Source organism: Equus asinus, chromosome 2 (genome assembly GCF_041296235.1).
Source record: "Equus asinus isolate D_3611 breed Donkey chromosome 2, EquAss-T2T_v2, whole genome shotgun sequence".
Lineage (NCBI taxonomy): Eukaryota > Metazoa > Chordata > Mammalia > Perissodactyla > Equidae > Equus > Equus asinus.
Genome location: NC_091791.1, coordinates 45,609,899 through 45,637,632, shown reverse-complemented (window position 1 = coordinate 45,637,632; position 27,734 = coordinate 45,609,899). Strand labels below are relative to the sequence as shown.

The 27,734-nt window shown below is 35.5% G+C and overlaps 1 protein-coding gene across 5 annotated transcripts in view; it reads left to right on the top strand.

The window, feature by feature from the left end:
* Positions 1-27,734, top strand: part of PCDH15 (protocadherin related 15) — a 1,592,394-nt gene that overhangs the window by 784,821 nt on the left and 779,839 nt on the right. For 2 of the 5 annotated variants that reach the window (XM_070487971.1, XM_070487981.1), the window contains exon 2: positions 6,342-6,413. The exons of the other annotated variants lie outside the window; for them this stretch is intronic. The gene's annotated coding sequence lies outside the window, so the exon portion shown is untranslated. The remainder of the gene's footprint in view (positions 1-6,341; positions 6,414-27,734) is intronic. 5 annotated transcript variants of the gene reach the window in all.

Here is a 27,734-nt window from a genome sequence, read left to right as displayed (position 1 = left end):
AATCTTTGAATAATTTTTATGACTGCTTCCTATAACTTCTCTGTTTTCTGTGTCTTTCTTAACTTCACAGTCTATAGATTTCTGCCACATTCTAGTTTCCTATTAGAGTGTTTAATATAAGGAAAAGATACTTTATGATTTTCACGTGCTATAATCAAATAACATGTTGAAATCTGATAATTTACGTTAACTGCTACTAGCTCCTGCATCTAGTTTTTTCTGCTCAAAAATTGTGTTCTCTCTCTTGTGTGTTTGTATATTTTTATGCTTTAGTTATACATTTCTGTTTAACACATTCTCTCAAATCTTAGTCACTAAAGCAACAAACATGTATTATCTCACAGTTTCTCTAGGTCTGAAATCCATGTGATGCTTAGCTATGTGCTCTGGGTGTGAATATCTCACAAAGCTACAGTCAAGCTGTCAATGGGGGTCTAGTCATCCCAAGACTCAAACAGGGAGTGAGTGGATTGACTTCCACCTCCACTGTCACTCAAGTGGTTGTTGCCAGGATTCAGTTCTTCCAGGGCTATTGGCCAGAGGCTCCCTCACTATTTGATCACATGGGTCTTGTCCATAAAGCAACTCAAAACATGGCTTCAACAGAGCAAGCAAGTAAGAGGGCAAGAAAAAGCAACAAGAAAAAGTCTCAGTCTTTTGTTATCTAATCTTGGTGGTGATTAATCTCAAACCCACTATCAAGGGGAGGGGACAGGACATGAATATCAGGAGGGGATCACAGAGAGCCATTTCAGAAACTACCTACCACAGTGGGTCTGTGTGTTGTGTGTGTTTTGTGAAAATAAAATTCTTTTTTTTTTTTTATTGGCACCTGAGCTAAGGTCTGTTGGCAATCTTTTTTTCTTCTTCTTCTTCTTCTTCTTCTCCCTAGAGCCCCGCCCCCAGTACATAGTTATATTTTCTAGTTGTAGGTCCTTCTGGCTCTCCTATGTGGGACGCTGCTTAAGCATGGCTCAATGAGTGGTGCTAGGTCCGTGCCCAGGATTCAAACTGGTGAAACCCTGAGCTATTGAAGCGGAGTGCATAAACTTAACCACTGGGCCAGGGGGCCGGCCCCCCAAAATTCCTTCTTTTAAAGAAATTTGATTTTATTTTCTCTATTTTCTTTATACACCAAATATTTTAGAAACTAACACAAGAGGATAAAAGTAAATTTTAGTGTACACCATGTCACGCTCAATATGTAGAAGCACAGCATAACACATATGTTAAGGATGCTGCTTCCACCCATATATTATATTGGAAAGGATATATTCATCTCTTGCTCTCTTTTTTTCTCTCAAGTGGTGGTCATTTATAATGACTAGATTAAAATAGACTTACAAACCAAATTAAGAACTGTACTTTAGGGTATTAGTATAAGCTTATTAAAGTATGACTAAGTGGCGCTGTGTGCATTTTCATAATCTCCAAACTTTTTTTTCCTATTGTGTCATCTTTTTGTATTTGTATGAGTATGGCATCTGAAATAGGAACTTTCGGATAAAATAGAAATCAATTATAGCATACTGCTGTGAAGGAGTCATATAGCAACATGTAGGGGAAAGGTCTGGCTTGAAAGATAAGCCCTAAATAAACTTTTAAGTTCTTCCAAAGTATTGCACCTTCTCCTCATGTCTCCAGCACATATATCTCAGATTTCACTAGTCTGAAATCATATTTTCCTCAAATACCTAAATAAAAAGCCTGCCCCAATCTTATTTCATTATATATAAAAGTTTATTTACCAAGTGTCCTGAGATTTCCAAGGACAGGTATCTCTTCCAGAATCTTTCCTGGTCTTCACTTGCCACCTCCATTTACTATCTGGTTCCAGAACAGAACCTCTAACCACTTTTCTGGAGGTTACTCACTTCTGGCTTTCTTTATGATCATGTCACTCTTTTCTAAACGCTGAATTCTAGACATCTTTCCAACCTTTCTGCAGATACAGTTAGAAAAAAGGCAAGTTTGTAACTTTTAACAAAGTTATGCTGAAGATTGTGAGAGTGATGAAAATTTCAACACGAGGACATTTAAAATTTAGCACGCAATATGGCTGTTCTCAAAGAACGTAAATCCATAAGTCTCTATAGCTGTCCACTACTGGTTAATGCATCACCTGTGAAAGAAGTAGACTTCTTACCTATCCCCAAGCTGCCACCCTAACACAGGAGCTAACGTACCACTCCACTATGGAAGTGCCCTTGGGCACACCTCTCCTATCTAGTAAGCAGGTCTTAAATACAAGTCTTTGAAGAAAGAATATATCTGGACTTCATGCCGGTATAAGACCTGCCTCCTTGGCCCTAATATTCTTACCCAGGATATGTCACTTTTAATATAGAAATTTACAGTGGAAGTCTATAATCTCTTCAGGAGAAAACCAGTGTTCCAGAAGCATGGGTGGATACCCTTTCTCTGTCTTTCACACAGCAAAGTCTTCACTATTCAATGTATATGTTTCAAGTCTAGCTTCTGCAGTCTTGAGTAACATCATCATTCATTTTAAGTATTCTTATCATCTAACGAGTGCTAACAGTGAGGCTTGCGTACATCCCATCTTTATGTCCTCTACTCCCAATTTCCCTAGTCCCCTTCCCAAAAATAAGACACACACCTACACTCCAAGAATAAGTGATATTAAACATGTATTTGATATTCTAGGTTCGTAATTTGTGAAGTCTGCTGCATAGCTAACTTCTCTCATGATCACACAGAGAAATGCGGTAATAAGGGCAGAGTGGTAAAATGTTTGTTGGTTTCTATAAAGAAAAAGTAATTAAGTGGGATAGTCTTGAAATAAGTGGTAGCATATATATTTTACTACATATATTCAGATTGATTCTGACAAAAGTTATGATTAAAGGGGAAGATTTATCTAGCAGTCATCACCTTAAGCCTATTTCACCATTTGTAGTGGGCAGAATAATGGGCCCCCAAAGATGCTAATGTCCTAATTCTCAGAACCTGTGAATATGTTATGGTACCTGGCAAATGGGAATTAAGGTTGCTAATCTGATACTGCAATGGCGAAATTATCCTGGATTATCAAGGTGGACTCTGTAAATATAATCATGAGCGTCCTTTAAAGTGGAGGAAGGAAGCAGAAGAGGTCAGTGCAAGAGCGGCACAGATTGAAAAAGACTCAACTGACCATTACTGGTTTTCAAGATAGAAGGGGGCGAGAAGCCAAGAAGGGTGGCTAGCCTTGAGAAGGCAGAAGCAAGGAAACAGGTTTTCCTCTCATGCCTAGAGAGGGAACACAGCCCTGCCACCATTTTGATTTTTCCCAGCAACATATGTTTTTCACTTCTTACCTCCAGAACTAGAAGATAATAAATGTATGTTTTAAGCCACCAGTTTCGCAGTAATTTGTTCAGCAGCAATAGGAAACTAACATACTATTCTTCATATTTCTCTGCCACCAATACCTCCTCCAATATGTAAGTCTCCCCTTTCACTTTCTATGTGAACTTGACCATGTGACCTCCTCTGTTAAGGGGGACATTAATAATCTCATGACATTGAGAAGAATATATGACATAATACTTGGAAATAAAAAATTTTTAATAACTAATACACAAAATATATAATCCTATTTATCTTTTTTTCCTTTTTATCATATTACTTAGAGCCATAAATCACCTGTCTGTGATAGTGGCGTTTTACCTCTGGATCCCTGGAGAAAGTGTTGTGGGCATCTAGTCTACTCTGGGATAGGTAGAATATTTTAGCCACCCTGATGGTCACAATGTAAAAAATCTAAATTAAAACACGTGGAATCATTTTAGCCAGGGTATTAATTTTACAGACATTATTGTGAGTTGTATCTTTTAGAAACTATTTACTTCCATACCCCTGTTTACCTCCTCGCCCCATTATAATCTATACTAACACAGCAGCCAAAGTGATCCTTTTAAAAGCCTATGTCAAATCACATCATTTCTCAGTGACTCCCTATCTCATTCTGAATAAAAGCCAAATTCCTTGAACATCTTATGGGTGCTACATGGTCTGACCTCCTCTTAACTCTCTGCCATCATCCTGTAACAGTTTCCACTTTTGTCACTTGGCTCAAGTCACACAGCTCTTTTTCATTTTCTTGGAACATATAATGTACACTCCCTTCTCAGAACACTTGTACTGTTCTCTCTGTCTAGGATACTCCTTCCCCACTATCCAATTGGCTGGATCCCTCACCTCTGCTTTTCAATGAGGACTACTCTGGACACCCTACTGAATATTGTACCCCCCCTTTCTGGCCTTCTTATGCACCTTCCCTTCCTTTTCTCTGTGACTGATCACATTCTAACCTACTACACACTTGTTTATTTTGCTTTGTGACTTTCCACTCTAGATTTAAACTCTAATAGGGCAGGATATAAGTCTCTTTTGTTCTTTACTGTGTCTTGTTAGCAAGAAGAAAGGTGCCTAGCACGTGACTTGTGCTCGATAGTAGTTATTAATGTTCAGTTACTTCTTTGCCATAGATCATGATCTTAAACAAATCAGTTTCAAAGTTTGAAAAAAATTTATTTCTCTAACATCACAGATGGAATAAATGAGGCCCAGAGAGGTCACACAGCTGTTGTCACCAGAAGTAGAATTAGAGAGCCGCCCTGACTTTCTTAACTGCTTAACTACACTGAGTACAAGTCACTTACATACTTATAGCAGCAGCCTAAAATTCCTTCCAACCTTAAACATTTAGAAATGACTAACCTATTATGTTTATTGTATTTTATTTTACTCTTAATGGAATTGTTCACTTCTAATGTGACATTCACTCTTAACCTTTCCATTCCGCTTTCTTAACACTGTTATTTATTCCATATTTTATAACTGCAATGTGTAAAATACTCCCATAGTACAGTAAGTATTTCAAAGATGGATTTTAGCTTTATGATTACAGCTTTATGATACATATATACTAAATCAGACACCTCTTATGGCCACCTCAGATCCTTTCGGTCTCACCTGTCTCTCGGGCACATGACCATGGAACAAAAACTCTCGGTAGTTTCTGACCAATTTCACAGGTGCAGGTCCCGACAAGGCTTACCTCAGACTCTTGCTGCATTTCTCTCACCTCTTCATGTAGGGCTTCAGTATTGCCACTGAGGCATGTGATGCTTTGGGACCTTCTTAGCACCAATATGAATGCAGCTCAGTTGCACAGGGAGTTACTGCTCCATTGGATAAACGTTTGATCAGTGGGAAACGGGAGCTGGCCTATGATTTGTGCCCCTGGAAAAAGCTTATTGGACCTCTTTGAATGCAGTCCTTTAAAACCAAGTGATCCATCACCCGTGACACCAGCAGTGTCCAGCTCAGTAACACACTGTAATGTTGGCTCTGCCTCCTTCCCTGCCTCACTCTACTTTTCCCTCCTTCTGCTGCTCTGGGGTTGTATTCCTAACAAAATGGATGGGACACAAACTTCTGCCTCAGGCTCTGCTTTCTGGGAATGGCTGAGAAACTGCCTTTAAGGACCTTGAGACCTAGTAAAATAAGGTATATTCAGACATACATGACTACTACAAAGTACCATGGGATATTTCTTAACAAACACATGCAAAGGACTACGCAAGTTCAGAGAAAAGAGAGCTCTTTTTTTGACTGAGATGTAGAAGAGATTTTGTTAAGAAAGTGAACTTCATTAGGTATTGAGAGATGAACTGGCTTTTGCTAGAAAGGGAGAGGTAAGGACAACAAAATATATAACACTGGGAATGGTCATGGTGTGTGCAGGATTTGAGCATGGAGTGCAATTACTTAGGGCTGATTACAATTCTAAATACAGAGAGGGGTGTGTGTATGTTGGAGAAATATGTTGAAATCATCTTTCAAGAGCTACTTTCTAGACAAAAATTGATCATTAGACACTTTAGATTGATAAAACAAGTTTGCAGACCTGACTCTGAAACGTGACTTGTATCCTCTAGTAAGTTAGGGATTACAGCACTTATCAAGAACACAGGTGGCCATACTTCAGAGAAATAACGCATTGATACCACTGCGTATGTTTATATGCTACAGAGCAAGAGGCAATCCCCAGTTTGTGAATGGCCAGGACTGTTGTGCCTTCTATAGGCTCGAGGGAGATAATCTTAAAATGGGATTTGACTTGAGGAAATTCAAGATCCTAACGTTCAGAAAGCGTGGTTCTCCATTTCCTGTTCATTTTTGTTACATTACACAATTGTATGTTTAGTGCTTCAAATAGATGAAAAACAAAGGAAAGCAGAAATAAGCAAACTTAACAGCCACTAAATTAGATAGGCCCTGTAATGAATTCCAAATCAAACTGGACTGATTGACATTCTCATATCTTTTAGTGGCTGACAAACCCAAATCAGGAATTGATTTAGTGGATCTGATGTCTGATGAATGAATAACTACCTGGAGGTGTGAGTAGCCTTTCTTAATTAAACATGCTTGGAAAGACTATAGGTATTTTCTTAAGAGAGAGCTAATTTGCTATCTTGATTCTCATTTATGGTTTACATGGTTTTTGTGGATCAATGCAACTTCACATTATTTTTTAAGTGTATGCTTTGTCTCATTAGTCTATTTTTACATTATTTAACATTAAAGTGAATATGTTACACTCGAATTTAAATGAAGATTACCTCACAGACTTTCTAAAATTTTGTCTGGGATTTTAAAGTTTGAATCCAAGTTGGAAGAAGGAATAATTTGTGGGTCAAAATCTCAGAAGATCTTTCAACCTAAGTCATTTAAAATGAACCATTTGAATATTTTCATGAAAATAACAAGAATCAGAATGGTTGCCCAAAATAAGGTTTAAAAATGCTACAGGTAGGTTCATATATCTGTTAGCTGTGTTTAATGTTATCTTAAAGTACACACATTCTCTCAAAATCAGATCAGGGACTTTTGAATTATATTTCCTACAATGTGCCCCTCTTAACCTACTCCTTGCCCAATTCTCTCCTCATTAATTGAGAGTGTTGTGATGACGAAAACCGGTGAGGGATGAGAAAGTGAAGATTTTATAGGCTGCTGGTTATGTTGTCACAGGCGTTATATTTCACAATTATAGCTTTGAGAACAAGAAAAGAATGGTAGTACATCATTAGTTTATTTTACTTATCCGGAATCTTTACCATCTCTCCATTGCTCCCACCCCAGCCAACATATACACTTCATTCTCCTGAGATTTAAATCAATCAAAATATTTAAATAATTTATTTGTCAGCCTATCAGTGATTCTGTCTATAGTGGCTATGGACGAGTACTTTCAACGTGTTTTATTAAACAGATACTTCTACTTCTGTTAAATAAAGCCAGATAAATAATTTGATAGCATGAAGACTAGAAGAAACTTTGTGAAGATAATGTTTTGTTTTGTTTTCTCCCCCAAATCTGTTGACAGTAACATGCACACCTGATAAAGGTGCAATCGGTGGGTGGCTTTCTTGAGTCTGGGTCAATGTTAGTTGCTTTATTCATGTTATCCCATATAACCTCCACCTCTGTTCTATACAATATGTGATATGACCACCATTTCTCAGATTTTATTATTGATTATCAGAAAGGTAAATTCAGTGACTTGCTCGAGGCTAACTTAAGGCTAACTAGTTAAGTGGCAGAACTAGTTTAAAACCTAAGTCCATCCGAAAACCATATCTGTTCTCTTCATAATGCTGTGAAAATCAAAGTATAGGAAGGAAACATAACTTTGCTTGTATATTTGTTTTAAAAGTAATATTTGTCAATACATGTGTGGCTGTAAATACGCCACTATTTTCCTTTCCCTTTTAATGTTTTTTAAAATGTGATTGAGTTCTCTTGGACATTCTCTTGGAATTTCCCCTCAAAACAATATAGGGGACCTGAAGGCTACAAAGAACCATTTATCCATATGACTTAGACAATAAACAAAATGATTTTGAAAGTTCTAAAATAATAAAATATTAGGATGAAGTTGGTCAAAAATAAAAACTTCGTACATAATCATGGTTTTGAAACTATTTGTTCTTGTACTATTTTCCTATGCACAAAACTTATATAGATTTTAACACAAAGATCCATCTAAGGGATACTATAGTAAAATAACTAACAGTATACCAGACATTTTTTACGTCAGTTGTATTGAGATATAATTTATGAGTAATAAAATTTATTCTTTTTAGGTATACAATTTGATGAGTTCTTTTAAATTGTATTTTTAATTTCCATACAGTAAAATTCATACTTTCAAGTGGGGAGTATTATGAGATTTGACAAACACATAGAGTTTTATACCCACCACCGCAATACAGATACTGAAATAGTTCCATTACTTCAAAGAAACTCTTCTTTTTGCTGCTCTGTAGCAAAACTCTCTCTTCCCTTATAGTTTTGCCTTTTCCTGAGTACCATATAAATGGAATCACACAGTTTGCAGTCTTTTGAGTCTGACTTCTTTCATTTAGGATAGTGCATTTGATGTTCATCCATGTGGGTACTGTGTATCAATAGTGCATTCCTTTTTATTGCCTTACAATGCTCCATTGTATGGATTACCATAGTTCACCCATCTGCTCACTAGTTGAGGTGCATTTTGATTTTTTCTAGTTTTCTACCATTATGAATAAGGGCATTACAGACATCTGCATACACAATTCTGAGTGAATATAAGTTTTCATTTATTTTGGGTAAATACCTACAAGTAGGGAATGCGAGGTCATTTGGTAATTAAATAATTACTTTATGAGAAACTGCTAAATTCTTTTCCAAAGAATCTGCATATTTTGTATTTCCATCAGCAATACATGACTGTCAGTTGTTCCACATCCTCACTGGGACTTACGTTGCAGGGCTGTGGTTAATGTCTTACGGGATTGGTGGGCCGGGTAACACTTAATGTATCAGGTTTGGTTTTGTTTTATTTTAGTCTGAATTTTAGCTTGTTTAGTAGGTGTGTAATGCTATCACATTGTGGTTTTAATTTGTATTTTCTTAGTGACTATTGTTGTTGAGCACATCTTCCTATTTACTTAATTGTCATCTATCTTTACTTTTGGAGAAATGTCTGTTCAAGGCTTTGTCCATATTTTTCTTTTCTTATTATTGAGTTGTGATAGTTCTTTACCTATTCTGGATGCATGTACTTTACTAGATCAGTGATTGGCAAATATTTTCTCTCAGTCTGTGACTTGTCTTTTCACTTTTTATTTATTTATTTATTTTTCTTAAAGATTGGCACCTTAGCTAACAACTGTTGCCAATCTTCTTTTTTTTTTTTTCTCCCCCAATCCCCCAAGTACATAGTTGTATATTTCAGTTGTGGGTTCTTCTAGTTGTGGCATGTTTGACGCCGCCTCAACATGGCTTAATGAGCAGTGCCATGTCCTCGCCCAGGATCTGAACCCGCAAAACCCTGGGCCGCAGAAGCAGAGTGCAAGAACTTAACCACTTGGCCACGGGGCCGGCCCAGTCTTTTCACTTTTTAAATAAGTTCTTTCACAGGGCAATTTTAAAAATTTTACGTAAAGTCCATTTTATTACTTTTTTTCTATTGGTGTCATATCTATGAGAGCTTGGCCCATTCCTAAGTCATGGTTTTCTTTGATGTTTTCTTCTAAATGTCTTATAGCTTTACAATGTAAGTTTAGGTCTAGGATTCATTTAAAATTAAATTTTGTATGAATGAGAAGCACAGGTCAAGGTTCATTCTTCTGCGTATCGATATCCAATTTTTCTGGCACCATTTATTGAAAAGAATTCTTTCCCCTAATAATTGCCTTTAAAGCATCTTCTTCAAAAAATAAATGTATTATTGTGAGTCTATTTCTGTGCTATCTTTGTTGTTCCTTTCAATTGTGTGTCAATCCTTTTGCCAGCAAAACACTGTCCTGATTACTATAACTTTATAATCTTTTAAAATCAGATGTTGCAAGGCCTTGAAATATATTCTTTTTAAAAATGTTTTAGCTATTTTAACTATTTTTCCTTTCTAGTACTTCAACTTGGAATGTGTAGAATGTATAGATCAATTTAGCAAGAACTGATAATGATGGGAAGTCTTAATAATTATGAGTCTTCCAGCCTGTGAACACAGTATATACAGTTGTCCCTTGATATCCTCAGGGGAATTGGTTCCAGGACCCCCAAGGATACCAAAATCTGGGGATGTTTAAGTCCCGTGTATAAAATAGCATAGTGTTTGCATATAACCTACACATATCTTCCCGTATACTTTAAATCATTTCTAGATTACTTATAATACCCAATACAATGTAAGTGCTATGTAAATAGTTGTTGTACTATATTTTTTAGGGAATAATAACAAGAAAAACATCTATGTATGTTTAGTACAGATGCAATCATCATAGGCCTTTGGATCTGTAGTTGTCTGAATCCTCACGTGTGGAACCCTCACATTTGGAGGGCTGATTCTATACTCATTGTTTAGGTCTTCTTTTGTTTCTTTTCTTGGTGTATCTTTTCAACATATAGATCATACACATATTTTGTTAGATTTAAATCTAAGTAATTCATTTTTGTTGATATTGTACATGATGTAGTTTTAAATTCTTTCATTTATAGACATTCATTGCTAGTATGTAGAGATACAATTGAGTTTTGTATATTGTCCTTGTATAAAATTCCCTTATTATCCCAGGAGCTTTTAAAAAATTATTTATTTTTGTAGATTCCTTGTGATTTTCTACATAAACAAATCATGTTCTCTTTGAAGAGAGTTTCTTTCTTTCCAATCTGGGAGTGTTTTATTGATTTATTTCACCTTATTTTAATGTTTAGGACTTCCAATACAATGTTAAATAGTAGGGATGAGAAAAGACATCCTTGCTTTTTCAGTCTTTCCCCATTAAGGTGTTAAGTATAGATTTTTACAGATGACCTTTATCAGGTTAAGAAACTATCTTAGTTTGCTGAAAGTTTTCATGGTAAGTGAATATTGAATTTTGTCACATGCTTTTGTCTAGAGCTATTGATTTTTCTTTATATTCTGATAATATCAAGAATTATGTGGAGTCAGCCCTGATGGTCTAGCGATTAAAGTTCCATGCACCCCACTTCAGCTGCCTGGGTTCAGTTTGCCAGCACAGAACCACACCACTTGTCTGTCAGTAACCATGCTGTGGTGATGGCTTACACAGAAGAACTTATAACTGTACACAAGTATGTGTATGTATATTATGTACTGGGCCTTTCGGGTGATGAGGGAAGGAAGAGAAAATGAGGAAGATTGGCAACAGATGTTAGCTTAGGGCAAATCTTCCCCTGCAAAACAAACAAATCAAAAGAATTATGTAGACTTAATTTCTGATGTTAAAGCAAGTGCACATTACTGGAATGAATTCCACCTGACTGTGATATAATAAGCTTTGTACATGTTACTAGATCCAATTGCTTGATATTTTGTTAAGAAATTTTGCATCTATGTTCATGACAGATATTAATTAGATGTTTTCTTTTCTCACCAAGGTTCTTTGTCTAACTTTGGTATTGGGTCAACAGTGGCTGTTATAAAATCAAGTGGGAGGTGTTTCTTCCTCTTCTATTTTCTGTAAGAGGTTGTATAGAATTGTTATTATTTCTTCTTTAAATGCATAGTAGAATTCCCCAGTGAATCCATCTAGACTAAAATTTTCTTTTTTGGAAGATATTTTAACCCTAAATTTAATTTCTTGACTAAATGTAGGACATATCTTAAGTTATCTATACTTTTCTTAAGTTTAGGTTTTTCTCTTTCTCCCACTTTTGTCAGTCTGGCTGTAGGTTAATCATTTTTATTGATTTAATATGCTCCAGATCATTTAGGTTGATATCAGCTGATAGGATTTTTGAACTTAAGTTTCTCTGCTTCTCACTCCATGCTCTCTATAGTATACTGTCCTGCTTCAATTACTTTAAGTATAAATTTTGCCACTCATGCTCTCTCACTCTCTTTCTAGAATTCTCTCTTATCTTCTTCTCCATCACTTTCTCTCTATACCTATTCACTCTCTAGTCAAGCACACACACACACACACACACACACACACACACACACATCCCTACGTGGGTAATTATATTATAACAATAATGAGATTTATTTTGAAGCATGTCCTGTAGAGTCAATCTCATTATTTTATAAACATAAAATATGCTTATCTCTTTTTTCATAAGTGCTTACCTGTAATAATACTTACTTTCTTGAGAGATTGAAGTAAGTTTTTCTGTGGAATTTGCTTACTTATTAAATATTTCTGAACTTGTCACCAATATTTCTTTTTTTTACAAAGGGATGTAAAAGTCTTTTAATACTGTCATTCACCCCCAGCCTTACAAAAGAGAAAGAAAAAGAGTTAAAATGTTGATCAACTAGAAAACTCTTCCTCTGTAGCCTGATCTTGGGCAAGTCTTTGTTAAAAAGGAAGAGTTATGCCCTGAGGTTTGCATGGTTATACTTGTTACAGTTGCCTACATGAGTTCAGACAGATTTCTGTTTAAACCTCCCTTAGTTGACATGCTGACCTGTGACAACCAAGTCAGTGCATATCAGCAGTATTTGTCCCCAGAAGTGAAGTCTGACAGGCAACTCCTCAGAATTCTGGGCCCACGCTTTCGTGCTCATCTTCCCTGTCAACTGTTATTGAGCTCAGCCACTCACATGGATGCTATGATCCCTTCTTTCTCAGTTTTAGCTTGAGACTGCTCTTTTGAGTTAAAAAGAAAGAAAGAAAGCAAAGCTGTAAAAATATAATTTTCAAGTTTCTAAATAAGCTCTTAATGGACTTAGAGTGAAATGCAAGCTGTGGACAATTTCCGTATGAACACTACAGTTGTAGTCTTAATTATATTTCTCCTTACATCAGAGAAATGAGCTACTAAATTGTATCTTTAACTGTATCAAACTTAAATCCTTTGCTTTGCCATAGTCCCTCTAGCTCATCTCTTTATAATTTGTCTTTATTCACTGTCTAAGAACATGGATATTCTTTTCAATGTTTTTCAGCTGAATAATGTTTTCTTATACATCTGTAATTTAAATACGTGTTTGCAAATAAGTAACCTTCATTCATAGGGATTTTTATTAGAAATGGTCAAAGTAGTAGTATCCTTTATTATCATCTATTTTTCAAAATGACCCATGAATCCCAAGAGTTCCACAACTCAATGTGATGTGTCTTATTTTGACATTCAAAGCATATAAAATTCATTTTTGTGTTTGCAGCTACTAAGAAGGTAGATAGATAGATAGATAGATAGATAGGTGATAGTTTTGGAGGACGGGTTTGCTGACCCTCTGTCTGACTTTTCTCTCCTGTTGAGTACTTTATTTCAGAAACCATTTTAAGAAGGTAAAAATTATATGTATTTTGCTATTATTTTTATACTTGTTCATATTTTTTGTATATTTTGTTGAAACATACAAATTTTACCCATAATCTTTCAGTGAAAGTATACTACTCTCTACAGCTAACAGTAATTTATTAATGGATAGGAAAGTCAAGTCTATTCAGATAGTTTATATAGTTACCTTTCGAGATGATAATTATTTTAATTCAAGTTCAAATAAAGCGTGTACCACGGATAAAGTGGTGGACTAAGACAGATATAGTTCCTGCCCTTGTGAGACTCACTGTAGTTTCTGGTATATTTTTAGTTTGGGAACAGGCCTAGAAAAAAACAGTAGGAATTACCAATCTCAAGGTTTGTCTTAATGAATATGTACTTAGTACTTTCTATTAGCTTAATCATGAAAACATTGGGGTTTTCACTTTTTAAGAAAATGTCTTCTCCCCAAAAAATAAATATAAAAGCATATACTACATGACATCATGTTAACATTTTTTGGACTTGAATGTTCTTGTTTACATCATAAGCGTAAAAGTTACAAATATGTAACATTAAGTGAGCAGAAAAATATGAACACTGCAAAAGTTATGTGTGTGACCTAGAAAGGTTATAGTTCGGGAATGATAGGAGAACGCCTATGAAATTTGAAAAGATGTCAAATGTTGACCTTGAAACGTAACCCTCTTAGACATGGAATGAAGAATTTAACTTCCCAAATCCCATGGCCAGTTAATGGAGCCAAATCATTATGAAATGAAGTGCTGTCTTTAAGGAATTTCTTAAGTTATTTAAGAAGCCTATGAGATCATTTCATTATGCACTTCGGAAAAAGTTACTCAGTCAAATGCAGCTTTTCAAATGTTATGATTCCTATACTGGAATTCTATCATAATGCTATTAGTATTAAATTCAGTGATTAAGGCTTTTTAGAAATGACTATGTTGAGTCTTACTGAGGATAAACAGTGAGTATTTTATAGGACATATGTGTATGATATTTGCACACCTGAACTTGTACATAGCACATTGCACACAAACAAAATCTGAGTGTGTGCTATAGGTTCTGTTATTTTATGTACGTATCTCTCTCTGCTCACCTCTACACCACTGAAAAAGGTTCCCCTTTGGTTGTGGCTAGAGAAGCTATTTACAGAAACCGGGGATGTTTGCAATAGACAGTTCACCTCACAGGATACCTGACACCTTTCTCAAAAAGAGATCTCCTTCTCTGATTACAGTGCTGTGTCCCACTTTAGTCTGCCTGACATTGTTCTTTCTATGTAGCGTATAGCTGTGAAGTTGTGAACGAAAATAAAACCAAAGAAGAAAAAGGCTGCTACATGGTCAATGTTTCTGATGTGAAATTGAAGCTCAGCGAAGTTAAGAAACTTCAGTGGGAGACATTGTCAACCACACAGCTTCTGTTCTGCTCATGATGCTATTCTGCTTCATTGACAAGTGTCAGATATGCAATTAAGATGAGCTGCTTGGTTCTTCTGGGAAATCAAAATATGAAAAATTATTTCAAAGGTCTTCAAGTGAAAATTCAACTTGAAGTTGGTAGGAAAAGAATTTAATCTTTTTAATACACCTGGTACGTTTTGGTTCTTTGAGTCAAGGGAAATAAATTTGTTAGGCAAATTATTTTTTAGTTAATTTCTCAACTTAAATAAATAACACACCTATAGAATAAAATACAACCTAACAGAGATATGGCCAAATAAATTCAAATATTCTTAGAGCTTTATCAAGAAATATTTAAGTATTTCATAATAAAGTTTTATGCATATTGCTACTTTGCATGGACACTGATTATATCCATGAGCTAAAACATATACCAGGTTCTAAAATCTTCCATGGTTTGTAGAATTCTGAATAATTAATCAATCCAGATTGTATTTGAACTGTTGTTTCTTCAATTCTAAGAAAACCACAACAACACAGCTGGAAAGAGTTAGCATGTCTTAGCAATTTGAGCAATACTTGCTACACTGTATACAAAATGGGATAGTTTCTACCTTGTACCAATCTTATATACCTGAATATGCTAGTCTTCCGCCTTCCGCTTCTGTCTGCAGTGGTAAGCTGCAGAATGACATGTGTAACTAGTTTTGTAATTTGATGGTATTGAAAATTTTTCTTTGATGTCGACTATTAAATGCAAACAACTTTAAATTATTCCCTTCATTATTTTGAAACTTTATTCAGTTACAAATGACTATGTCTAAGCAAGCATGTCAAATTGAATGAATTCTATATAAAAAAAAATTAAATGACTGTTCTAAATTTACTCCAGTGCAGTGAGGGAATTTTCAAATGTATCCGTTTTGCTACTGGTGACTTATGTTACCAGTACCCAGGGGCATAAAGGGACAATCTCTTTAAATGTTGAAGTAGGAATTGAAAGTTATCTTTGAAAGTCTCATTCATGCCACCTTCTTCTGTTGTACACCCGATATACGTCTATTTTAAGCATGGAATGCTAAAATCTGTTTTATTGCATAATCAGGTTCAAAGTTCATCTAAACTATCCATCTATTTTATGATTATCATAATAGGTAAAATTGCAGATGTGAATCTTGATACAATATAACTCAGAAGATGATTAATTCTGTCTAGTTTTTTATTTTAGACCTATATTAATCTGCACTCCAGTTGATTAACTGTTTATTCTTACCATCTTACTGGGTTTAATGTTACTGGATTCAAATGTTGTTCTCCACAGCTATATGAATGCTAGTTTACGGCTACCTTGGTTTTCAGCGCCAGAGCCCCAGTGAAATCTCTCCCAGCCACAGAACAGGCTGCACCCATCAACCTTGTTCTCCCTATTTGTACTGACATGAGGAGTTCTTTCTTCTACTATAAATAGGAGAAATTTTCTGAGACATTGTCTATAGTAGTTGGACTTTTTCAATAGATCCCTGCTTATCTCAAGCCTTCTTAAAGTGTATCTTTTCCCTGTCATTGTCTCTTCTACCTGTGTAGTATTTCTCCATGTGTTTCCTCCACTGCTTATACTTGGAATACAGATCTTTTCTCTTAGCCTAAATGCCCAAAAAGATTTTAGTTCTTTTTTCCATTTTCTTACTGGCGGTTTCTGGGTTATACTCAGTATATTTTTATTGTCTTCTCTAAGACCTATGTTTCAAATTGAAGACTAGTGGAAAGCATATCAGATGATTTCCATAATATCTTTAAAGAAAAAATAATTCCTATTCTCTCAACATTCAAATTTAAGAGTGCCTCAGAAGACCACGTTACCCTGATAATACATGAAAAGGAAATATCTGTAGGTATTTCAAAGTTCAACAATGTTTAACACATAGTGTCAGAATCAAGGACAGAAAAGCCAGAACCAATTAAACATCATACAAATCTAAACACCACTAATGATACAAGATCTGAAAATTAAACTGTGAGAAATGATTATAGAAACAGAGGATATTGCACATAAAAATGATACTGTATTGCAAATTCAGTTGTTTCTAATTCTTGAAGGTTAAAGTTTTAAAAATTGAGTAAACTCTTACCGTATGACTACAAACATTAGAACTAAGGTTGAAAAAATAATAATATATATTTGGGTTTCGAATTAAGGTAAACCACATAATTAATAAATGTATATATTTTTAATTGGGCTTTCTTTTGAAAAAGTGATCTGACATTTTCGGATATTTGCATGCAGAGAAAAGCTTACTAGAAATCGTAGACATGGTAGAGGTGATTTTTTTTTTTTTAGTGTAATGTTGGACTATATAATGGACTGTAAGGTCTATATACCTACTCAAAATTGTTTGGTTCTTTAATTTTCATCCATGTAATAGCTGAGAGACTTTGTGTTTTCCTTATTGTAGTGTCCTGAGAATGGATGTTTAAGGTTTGTAGAAAGCCGTATGTGTTCAAGAAACTCATGATGACAATTTATTCCATTTCAAAATGAAGCTCACTTGTTTCCAAGTGTTACAAGTGCAAGTTTGTTAGATTAAATCTCTGAAAGGGAATGCCACTAGACCTGCTCACATCATTACTGAAAAAAATGGTATCAGGACCTCCTTAATGCTGCTTCAATTATATGTTGCAATGACTAGAAGTATCAGAGGGAAGGCATTTTCTTTCTCTAGAGTGATAAATAGATTAATCAATAGAACTAAACTCTTCTGACTATTTGTTCAGGTCCAGAATGTGAATAGCCTGAGATGTCACAACAGGCAGCCTCTTATCTGTTTAGCAGATCCAATAATCACGTGGGTCAAGAAAGTGAACTTTAAAAGAATCCCAAGGTGCTTCTAAATACAGCATTTGCACACTGTCAAACGCTGGAATAGAGTTCCTCAGATACAGGTGATCCAAAACCCTGGTTTCCTCGAAGCAACTCCAGTTTATGCCTGCTGGGCTATCATTTACAGCACTGCCTTCACTCTCAAAAGGATTCTAGTTTGGAACATAAGTGAAACAGTCACCTTACTGCTAATCAGAAAATTTGAAATGATAACAATTAGGTGGTAGACTAAGAAAACTCCTGAAAAAATTGGTCATTCAGTAAAGAAGTAAGCAAAATAAGATCAAAACTTTTGCTGTATGTTTTTTGTTATTTTTTCCCTGCTCTTATAAATGAAAGCTTCATTTTGTTCTAAACTAAGGATTTCTTGCAATGCCAGTTAGAGAAACACTTCTGTCCTGCCTCTTCCACTTCGTGGTAACAAGTTATGGCAGGGTGGGAGCAGGAGCTAGAAGGGAAGTATAATTCAAAATCCTTTTGGCACATGCAGGCTGAATTCTAGTCTGTGGCCATTTAGAGGCTGTTATTTTCTACAGCAGCCAGTAGATAATGAACAGGCTAATAATACATAAGATATTACTATTCCAATGCTCTGAGTGGTGGGCAGTCTTGAGAGAGGAATGTTTCACTCAGAAATTTGACCAACAGTAAGAATCAAATCATCATTGTTATTAAATAACGTTAAACTAAACATGAATAATTTTGAAACCAGCAGTATCCATCATAATACTTTTCCAGAGCTATTTATTGATTTCTTAGTGTTGGTAACCCTTAGAGGCAAGCTCTTGTCACTAAATAACTGATGTTTTCCTCACTGGTTTTATAAAGAGTCATCTCATGATCCTCCTCTGGAGTGGGGACTGACAGCATCGATTGGAATCAGTGCCATCGGAGGAAGAAGGATTACTCAGACGTTTGCTTGGCGAGATCATGTCAATATCTTTCTGAATGGCTATTTTATGTAATTGATATCACATACAATTACGGATTGTTAGTAATTGCGAGGGCTTCTTGAGTGTTTCCTTGTGCCAGGCATATCACTAAGGGCTCTTTCTCAAGTAATCCTCTCAACAATAAAGGTAGATGCTATTATTTTTATCATAATTTTTATTAATATTATTATCCTCGTATCCATTTTACAGAAAATAAAATTGAGGCTTAAAGAGACTAAATAATGTATCTTTTGAAGGGCATGTGTATTTGTTTACTGGTAGATAATAATGTATGGAGTAGATTTTTTTCCCACTCTCCTCAATCCATCCAAGAATAAATGTAGAATATTGGAACCAAGCCTAACATTCTTAATTTACTAAAAATAGATTGATACATAAATAAATAAGCTCTTTCTATAGCATGTGATTAAATTTCAGGCACTATGAGGAATATGTTTGCAAAAATCTTGTTTCACTGGTTAAGCAACTAATTTCTAATAGGAGAGAATGGTAACTTCCATACAATGCATTGTTTACCTTACTTTTTCTTTGGAATGAAAGAAATTAACCAATGATTGTGAAAAGTTAAAGCAAAACTCCCCAGCCATGTCTCCATAGTCAACCTAGAATTGTTCTTCCCCAAAGCCAGGGCACTTCTCAACATGATACCTAGCTCAAGGAGGTGAAAACGTCAAACTCCTCTGAGGAAATGGTAAAAACTTGTGTGTGCTTTAGAGACTTTGTTCCTAATATTTTTTAGTGATAATTAGAATTATTACAGCTCATTATCTGAGAGAACAGTTATGAAATTCTGTTCAAGCATTCAAAGAACGAAGGTGACCTCACACATATGTATACACTTTATTCTGGCCTCTATGTGGGTGATGCTTACTAACTTAATGGTGTGCAAATAGGAGGAAAATATTCGAAGTAGTTCAGTTTAGAGCCTACAAGGATGCCAATACTGTGAGAATAGGTAAAATCAGAGCTGAAAGATAGTCTGGATAATCAGGTAAAAGTCTTGATTTTGGAAAAAGAAAACAAAGAGGAGAGGAAAAACTTCAAAATGAATAGCAGCAAAATTCACAGTTCTGGCAGAACGGCAGAAAGGAGAAGCAGAAAGAATGAGCGGGAAGGAAAAGGAGTTCTACCTCTGAAATCTCCCTGAAGATAATTTAGATCTCTATTTTTTATATATGGACACCTGACTCTAGTAAAATATAAAAAATGAAAACGATAAACTGTCACCATTATTTTATTATACTAATAAAAGTAATTAGACAGGCATTTCTCAGAAATATTACCAAACTACTTTGTTCCAAAGCTACTGACATTTCTACATTCATATCTTAATTATTTCCTCGATTTTGCACGTTTTAATTTATTACAGTTTAATTTTTACAGTTTTCCATTATTTCTCTCTAAAGTTTTTAGGTGTTGGCACACAATAAACAGGTTTTTATTTTTTTGATGCATATAAGAATTCTTTCCCAAGAAGATACCTTATCCAAGAAAATCTCACTCAAAAAATGAAGGTGATGCATCATAGACACATATACACACAAGCACACACACACACACACACACTCAAGTACTTTATTCTAGTCAATTGCATAAGTGTATGAGGGCACTGACTAGAAATTTGGTTGAAACACAACTATGAAGTCAGCAGTCATTTTTTCTGTAGTATTTATGGATTCATTATAAGCTGTTTTTTAGCATCAAAACTGAAACCTTTCTGTACTTTGTATATAGTTATGTAGATGCTATTTATGCCATTTAGCAAGTTACATATTCTATCATCTCAATGAAAACTACTCAACTCTGTAAGATTCAGCATACTGTATTCTCCATATTCTAACCTGGGTTTGTCTGCTTTACTGATTGCAAATTGAATAGCAAATATAAGCCATATTTCTTTGCTTTATATCTTGCATCCCTGAAGTCCTCTCTCTGCATTGTTGCCATAGCAATTTATCTGCAATATGACACTAACCTTATCACCCTTCTACTTAGCATGGCTGTGGCTCCATTGTGATCCTCCATATGACATACAACATGTCCTTTGTATCATGGTCCTGGCCTGCTAACCTGACCTTTTTCTCCAGCACTCTCCAACTTGATGTTTGTTATAATAATATAGAACTGTTTATAGTTCCTCAAACACATCTGTCTTTTACAATTGTCTGAATTTGCTCGTGCTTTTTTCTTTGCCTAAAACATGACAGCCCCTAACATTTATTTAGCAACTTCACTACCTACATTTAATGTTTATGTTAGATATTGTTTCCTCTAAAAAGGCTCTTGACTAGATCAAGGGGTTCAGTGCCCTTGCTCTGAGGTTACGTAGTGTCACCTCTTTCCTTTCTTAAAATTGTCTGTTTATGTGTTTATTCCTTTAGATTGCAAATTCTTTGATGGGAGAGCAAATGTGTTTTTCATCTCTGCATGCTCATCACTGAGCATTGTGTCTGGCAGACTTAGGTGGCAACACATATTGTTGAAATGAAATAGCCAAAGCTTTTCATGAAATCAGAATTTTGCCTCAAACCAGTTTGAGTATTAACAAAGTAATCTTGCAATATTTTGAAATAAAGGCATGCATAAAAGAGCAAGGTAGGCTAGATTTTTCCAGTAATCATAAATCCACACCATACTCTTTTTTTTACTGCTTTCAGAAAATTCCTTCATTTTTTCATTCCTTTGTTTGGTCTTCATCTGTTATTTACATAACTTCTGAGGATGGGGTCCAGGCCTCTGTAGTTGTTTCAAACTGTCACCAGTTTCTATACCAGCAACTCACTTCCAATAGGAGATATACCAAAATATGGTATATTTAGACCCCTTTATTCCTTAAGCCCGTATGGGCTTGGAGGAGTAATAAGATATTGCTGCCTGAGGCACTATTTGTTTCTCCTAGGGCAACCTACTCTCATTGAAGTTTGCTTGCAACAAATTGCATCAACTGTCTTACTTAACAAGTTCTCTGGTCTTGTTTTGGGGCTGACGAGGCTTGCCTGCCACTTTGAATAGCTCTTAGGTCAATGGCATAGGTGGATAGCTCAAGATCCAATCCATTCATCGCCTATAGAGATCAGCAATTAGGAGTACACCACAGTGCTCCATAGCTCTTATTATAAACATGTCGAAACCCTTTTAAAATTGCATTAGAGAAGTAGATCTGTATACCGTCATGTAGTTAGGTTCTGTGTTCTTAATAGGTTTGTCTGCTTCCTTTGTTCTAAGGTCTAATACATATTCTCTGATTTTTCATTTCCTGAGGGTCAAGCCTCAAATACTTGCATGCTCCCCAGGGATGGTGGGTAAAAACTGAAGAATTAGGAAATATAGCAGTAATTCCAAAATATTATATTATCCTCCCTTACCCGTCTAAGGCATTTCCTCTATCAAGATCAGCTCAGCATATCCTCTAGTTCTTCGAGACTTCAATGCAATCTAAATTCTAATGATGACTCTGGGTAGTGTTTAATCAGTAGACTAATATTGAACTTTCATGTCTAGAGATCTTACCTTTTTCAATTAGACCACCAGTTCCTTGAGGGCGGGGACTAAGTTTGACATTATTATCTGTCCTACAAAGCAACTAACAGAGATTTTGACTAAATGCATATTTACTAACTTGGTTCTTCTAGAAAAATAAGCTCATATTGTTCAGTATGGCTGAAATCTGAGGGACTGGTTCATTGGGTTCTTCTATATGTTTCTAATATCTAATATTATATCCCAATATTCTCCAACATATTTGGGGACTAATTTTAGGAAGTGATGTGACTACAAATAGTTTTGCATTTCTTATGCTCTGGACACATTTTTATCCTTATTCTCCTTTTCCATTATCAGCAAGTGGGGATGACCTTAACAATTTCATAACTCACTATGCACAAGGCGCATTCATTAGCACTATATTTTAAAGTCATTGGTTGAGACTTAATCTCATTAGTTTATGTTGGAAAAGTAGTTGTTCAGTTAAAGCTCCAAAGCCAAAAAATATTTGGTGAAAAAAATATTACATTTTGTTTCTTAAAATTTTTTTTTTATTTTTAAAATTTCTCTGGAGGTGAAATTCTTTAATAGACTCCCACCCCAAATTTGTGTAGTCATCTACACATCACTTTAAAAGCCGATTAAGAAACAATTTGTTCACATTATATGACATTTTATTTATTTATTTATTTTTCTTTCCTTATTTTTTTTTTATTGAGTTATGGATAGGTTACAATCTTGTGAAATTTCAGTTGTACATTAATGTTTGTCAGTCATGTTGTAGGTGCACCACTTCACCCTTTGTGCCCACCCCACCGCCCCACCTTTCCCCTGGTATCCACTAAACTGTTCTTGGTCCATAGTTTTAAATTCCTCATATGAGTGGAGTCATACACAGATTATCCTTCTCTCGCTGGCTTATTTCACTTAACATAATTCTCTCAAGGTCCATCCATGTTATTGCAAATGGAATGATTTTGTTCTGTTTTGCAGCTGAGTAGTATTCCATTGTATATATGTACCACATCTTCTTTATCCATTCGTATATGACATTTTAAAAAATAAAATTTTTAAATCCTCAAGTGTCAAAACTTGGTTTCTAGGGGCCAGCCCGGTGGCGCAGCAGTTAAGTTTGCACGTTCCACTTTGGTGGCCTGGGGTTCACCAGTTCGAATCCCAGGTGTGGACATGGCACTGCTTGGCATAAGCCATGCTGTGGTAGGCATCCCATGTATAAAGTAGAGGAAGATGGGCACAGATGTTAGCTCAGGGCCAGTCTTCCTCAGCAAAAAGAGGAGGATTGGCAGTGGTTAGCTCAGGGCTAATCTTCCTCAAAAAAAAAAAAAAAAGCTTGGTTTCTAATCAATTCATTATTGCAATTATTGATAAACCATTGCTATTTAGAATGAATTTGTTTAAAAAATTATGGAATTTTTATTTAAATGAGACTTTTACATTTTTTTTCCTTCTGCTTTTTCTCCCCAAATCCCCTCAGTACATAGTTGCATATTTTTTTTTGGTTGTTGGTCTTTCTAGTTGTGGCATGTGGGATGCCACCTCAGCACGACCTGATGAGTGGTGCCATGTCTGCGCCCAGGATCCGAACCGGTGAAACCCTGGGCCGCCAATGCAGAGTGCTCAAACTTAACCACTCGGCCACGGGGCGGGCGCCAAGACTTTTGCATTTTAAACCAGAGTTCAGTGTAAATCTCTCATACTCGTTACTTTTTCACTTACTACTATCGCTGAGAGCAATCGAGATTCAATTATCCTCAAAAGTAATACATCTAAGTAATATAATTTATTATAATATTACAGATTTATTATGATGTTTTAATCTAGTCATCGTCTTCTCTTCAGTTTAATTTCTCTACTCATCTGCTTCAAACTCTGTTTCAGCCGTAATTCATCTTTTCAGTTCCTCTAATAAACTATTTTTTCCCACGTCCCTGGGATTTAACATCAGCTCGTTCATATGTACATGGAAAATCACTTATGCTGTAAAGTATTTCTAGCCTTTAGCAGCTCCCTTCCTCTCACTTTACACAAAAATCAAGTTCAAGGGGTTTGTACACTTAATAAAGATTCTGGAAGATACCATAGGAGAGTATCTTCATAAACTTGGGTAAACAATTATTTCTTATATGAGAAACAAAAGCACTAATTGTGATGAAAATATAGATAAGTTGTTCTATATTAAAACTAAAACTGCTTAACAAAACACATAATTAAGATAGAAGGCAATTCATCGAATGGAAGGATATAGTTGTAACACATATAACCCCAAAAGAGGTAGTATAAAGAATACATGGGAAATTCCAACAAGTCAATAAGAAAATTATTGATAAATCTTGGAGAAAAATGGGGAAGAGACTTCAACTAGAACCTCACAAGAGGACCTCCCCAATAGGCAATAAACTTATGAATAGGAGGCCAACTTTATCAGGAAAATGCAAATTAAAACTGCAACTAGGCACCACTGCATACCCATGAGAAGGGCTAAAATTGAAAGATAAGTAATGCAAAGTAGAGTGTGAAGCACTCAGAATTTTCAAAAACTGCTTCTAGTAGAAATGTGTGAAATCACTTTAAAAAAATGGTTTGACATTATCTTCTAAATTTAAATCAATGCATATCCTATGATCTGAAACTTTTCCTCCTAGGAGGATAGTCATCAAGATTGAACCAAAATATCAACATGTTTTTAGCAGCATTGTTTGAATAACCCCAAACTGGAAACAACTCAAATGACCATCAGCAATAGAATAACGGTGGCATAAATGAACGTAAATGGTGATAAGTGAGTAATTTACACCCACAGATTACAATACAACTAAATTAATATTCTCCAGCCTCCTGCAGGAATATGGATTGATCTTACGAACAAATGCTGAGCAGCATTATCCAGACACACACAAAAATACTGCTTTATTTCATTTACAGAACATTAAAAAATAGACAAAACTATTTTATGCTATTAAAAACCAAAGGGGAGGAGATGTGACATGGGTTTCTGGTGGGTTTTGATATTATTTTCTTCACCTGTGTGGTATTTTCATGGGTATGTTCATACTGTGTCAATTTTCTGAACTGTACTCTTAAATTTCTACATTTTTGTGAAGTCTGCTGTATAGTTATAGTTCTCCAGAGAAACACAACCAACAGGATATAAATAGAGAGAGGTATAAGAGGAGATTTATTTATAAGAATTTGCTCACGTGGTTATGGAGGCCAAGAAATCCCACAATGTGGTGCCTGTGATCTGGAGAACCAGGAATGCCAGTGTCTGAGGGCAGGAGAAGAGGGATGTCCCAGCTCAAGCAGAGAGAGTGAATTTGTACTTCCTCCACCGTTTTCTTCTTTTCAGGCCCTCAGAGGATTGGATGATGGCCGCCTGCATTGGCCTCCATAGTCTTTTCCCAGTCTACTGACTCAAATGCTAGTCTCTTCCAGAGACATCCTCACAGGCACATCCAGAAAAAATGTTTTACCAACTATCTGGGCACCTTTAGCCCAAATTGACATAAAATTAACCATAACATATGCTATACTTAAAATACGTAATATTTAAAAGGTTTTAAATATCTTTAGAGTCCGGTGAAACCAATATTATCACATGCAGTTAGTATGAATTTAAGTTGGTAAGAATGTTTATGAAGGGAAACTATGTAATGTGCATAATGAGTATAGAAATAGTATTAATAAACTCTATTTCTAAGAATTTGTGTAAAGGAAATGATCATTGCCTCACTGATATTTATGACTAAGAATGTACATCCTGGTATTACTTGATAGAAGTAATCATTCCTATCTCAAAAAATGACACCATTATCTACCTGGGATTTCAAGCCCTAAACCCATGAATTGTTCTTCTGTCTTCCTCTTTCCATTAATCCCATGTCCAATTCATTCTCAGAGCTGTTCATTCTTTTTGTACCTACTACTAACTTGTTCACTACTCCAGCCTCTCATCATCTCTGGTCGTCTCTGCTTCCACTCAATGCTTCTTAATATCCATTATTCAAAAGACTGATCTTTACAAAGATACATTAGATTATATCACTTCCCTGAGTACACTTCTTTGAGCAAAAGGAGGGGGCTACAATATAAAGTAAGTCTCTCCAGACACTCTCAATCATAATTTCCTTATTGCTCTTACAGGAATTATTGCTATCTGGATTTTTATTTATTTTCTGCTTTGATTTCTATCTTTGCAATAGAATATAGGCTCTACGCAAGGAGAGAGATCTCAGTACCACAAAACAGAGGGAAAAGATGACAGTGAGTTTAGAATAGATCTAAATGTCCAACCATAGTGTATTTAAAGCATTAGATGAAGTATTATGTAGCCATTAAAAACAATATTGAAGATGAAATTTTTTTCGTACAGAAAACAATTCAATGCCCTATTTCCCTCTCTAAACCAAGATGGAAATTTTTACTATTTAAGGCTTTTACTGAGCATTAGTTGAAAGAATGTATTTAAAGACTTTTTTTATTTTTTCCTTTTTCTCCCCAAAGCCCCCCAGTACATAGTTGTATATTCCTTATTGTGGGTCCTTCTAGTTGTGGCATGTGGGACGCTGCCTCAGCGTGGTTCGATGAGCAGTGTGCCATGTCTGCGCCCAGGATTCGAACCAACGAAACACTGGGCCGCCTGCAGCGGAGTGCGCAAACTTAACCACTCGGTCACGGGGCCAGCCCCGAAAGAATGTGTTTAGAATTAACCTACAAAAATAAAAACACATACAAAATAATTTTAAGACATAGCTGATTTTTATATATTCATGTTGTCCATTTGTTTTCAACTATATAAGACCTAGTTGACTAGTAAGATACCTTTACAAAATATTAAATGGACAAAGAAATTAAGAAGTATTTACCTCCATTAAGATGTTAAATTGTGTAACTCCGATAATATACTCCAAGTATATTATTAGAATACATTAAGAATATATATTAGAATTAGAATTAGAATTTTTCCCTAATAAATGTGAGATGGGAATGCAGAGTTATCATTATCATTATAATACAGTAAAAATCATATTAGCCACAAAGGAAAACATGCAGAAATCCTTCTCTTCAGGACTCTTGTTACAGCTGTTTGTATTCACGTAAGACGGGATCTGAATAATGAAATTTGCATGGCATCCAGTTCATGACACCTTGATAACTTTTATTCCAAAATATGGCAAACTTTTTCTTCTGTAACATATGAGTTAACAATTTGATGAAGATATATCATACTTTTACACATAACCTATATTTCAGAATTGTCAAATCATATTACAAAACCCTTGCCTTGTTTTTGCTGAGGAAGATTCACCCTGAGCTAACATCTGTTGCCAATATTCCTCTTTCTTTTGCTTGGGAAAGATTAACCCTAAGCTAACATCTTTGCCACTCTTCCTCTACTTTGTATGTGGGTCACCACCACAGCATGGCTGATGAGTTGTGTAGGTCTGCACCCAGGATCCAAACCTGATAACCTGGGCCACTGAGGCAGAGCACTACAAACTTAATCACTATACCATGGGCCTGGCCCCCCAAACCCTGTCCTTTTAAAAGTGGCAACATCACTGATAAAGATTTTGAAATATCATACAAGTGCATTATATTATGTGGAGCTCATTTTCCTTTGTCAAATGTTATTACCACTTCAGACATTAGATCTTTGTCCTACGAAGAGAAACAAAT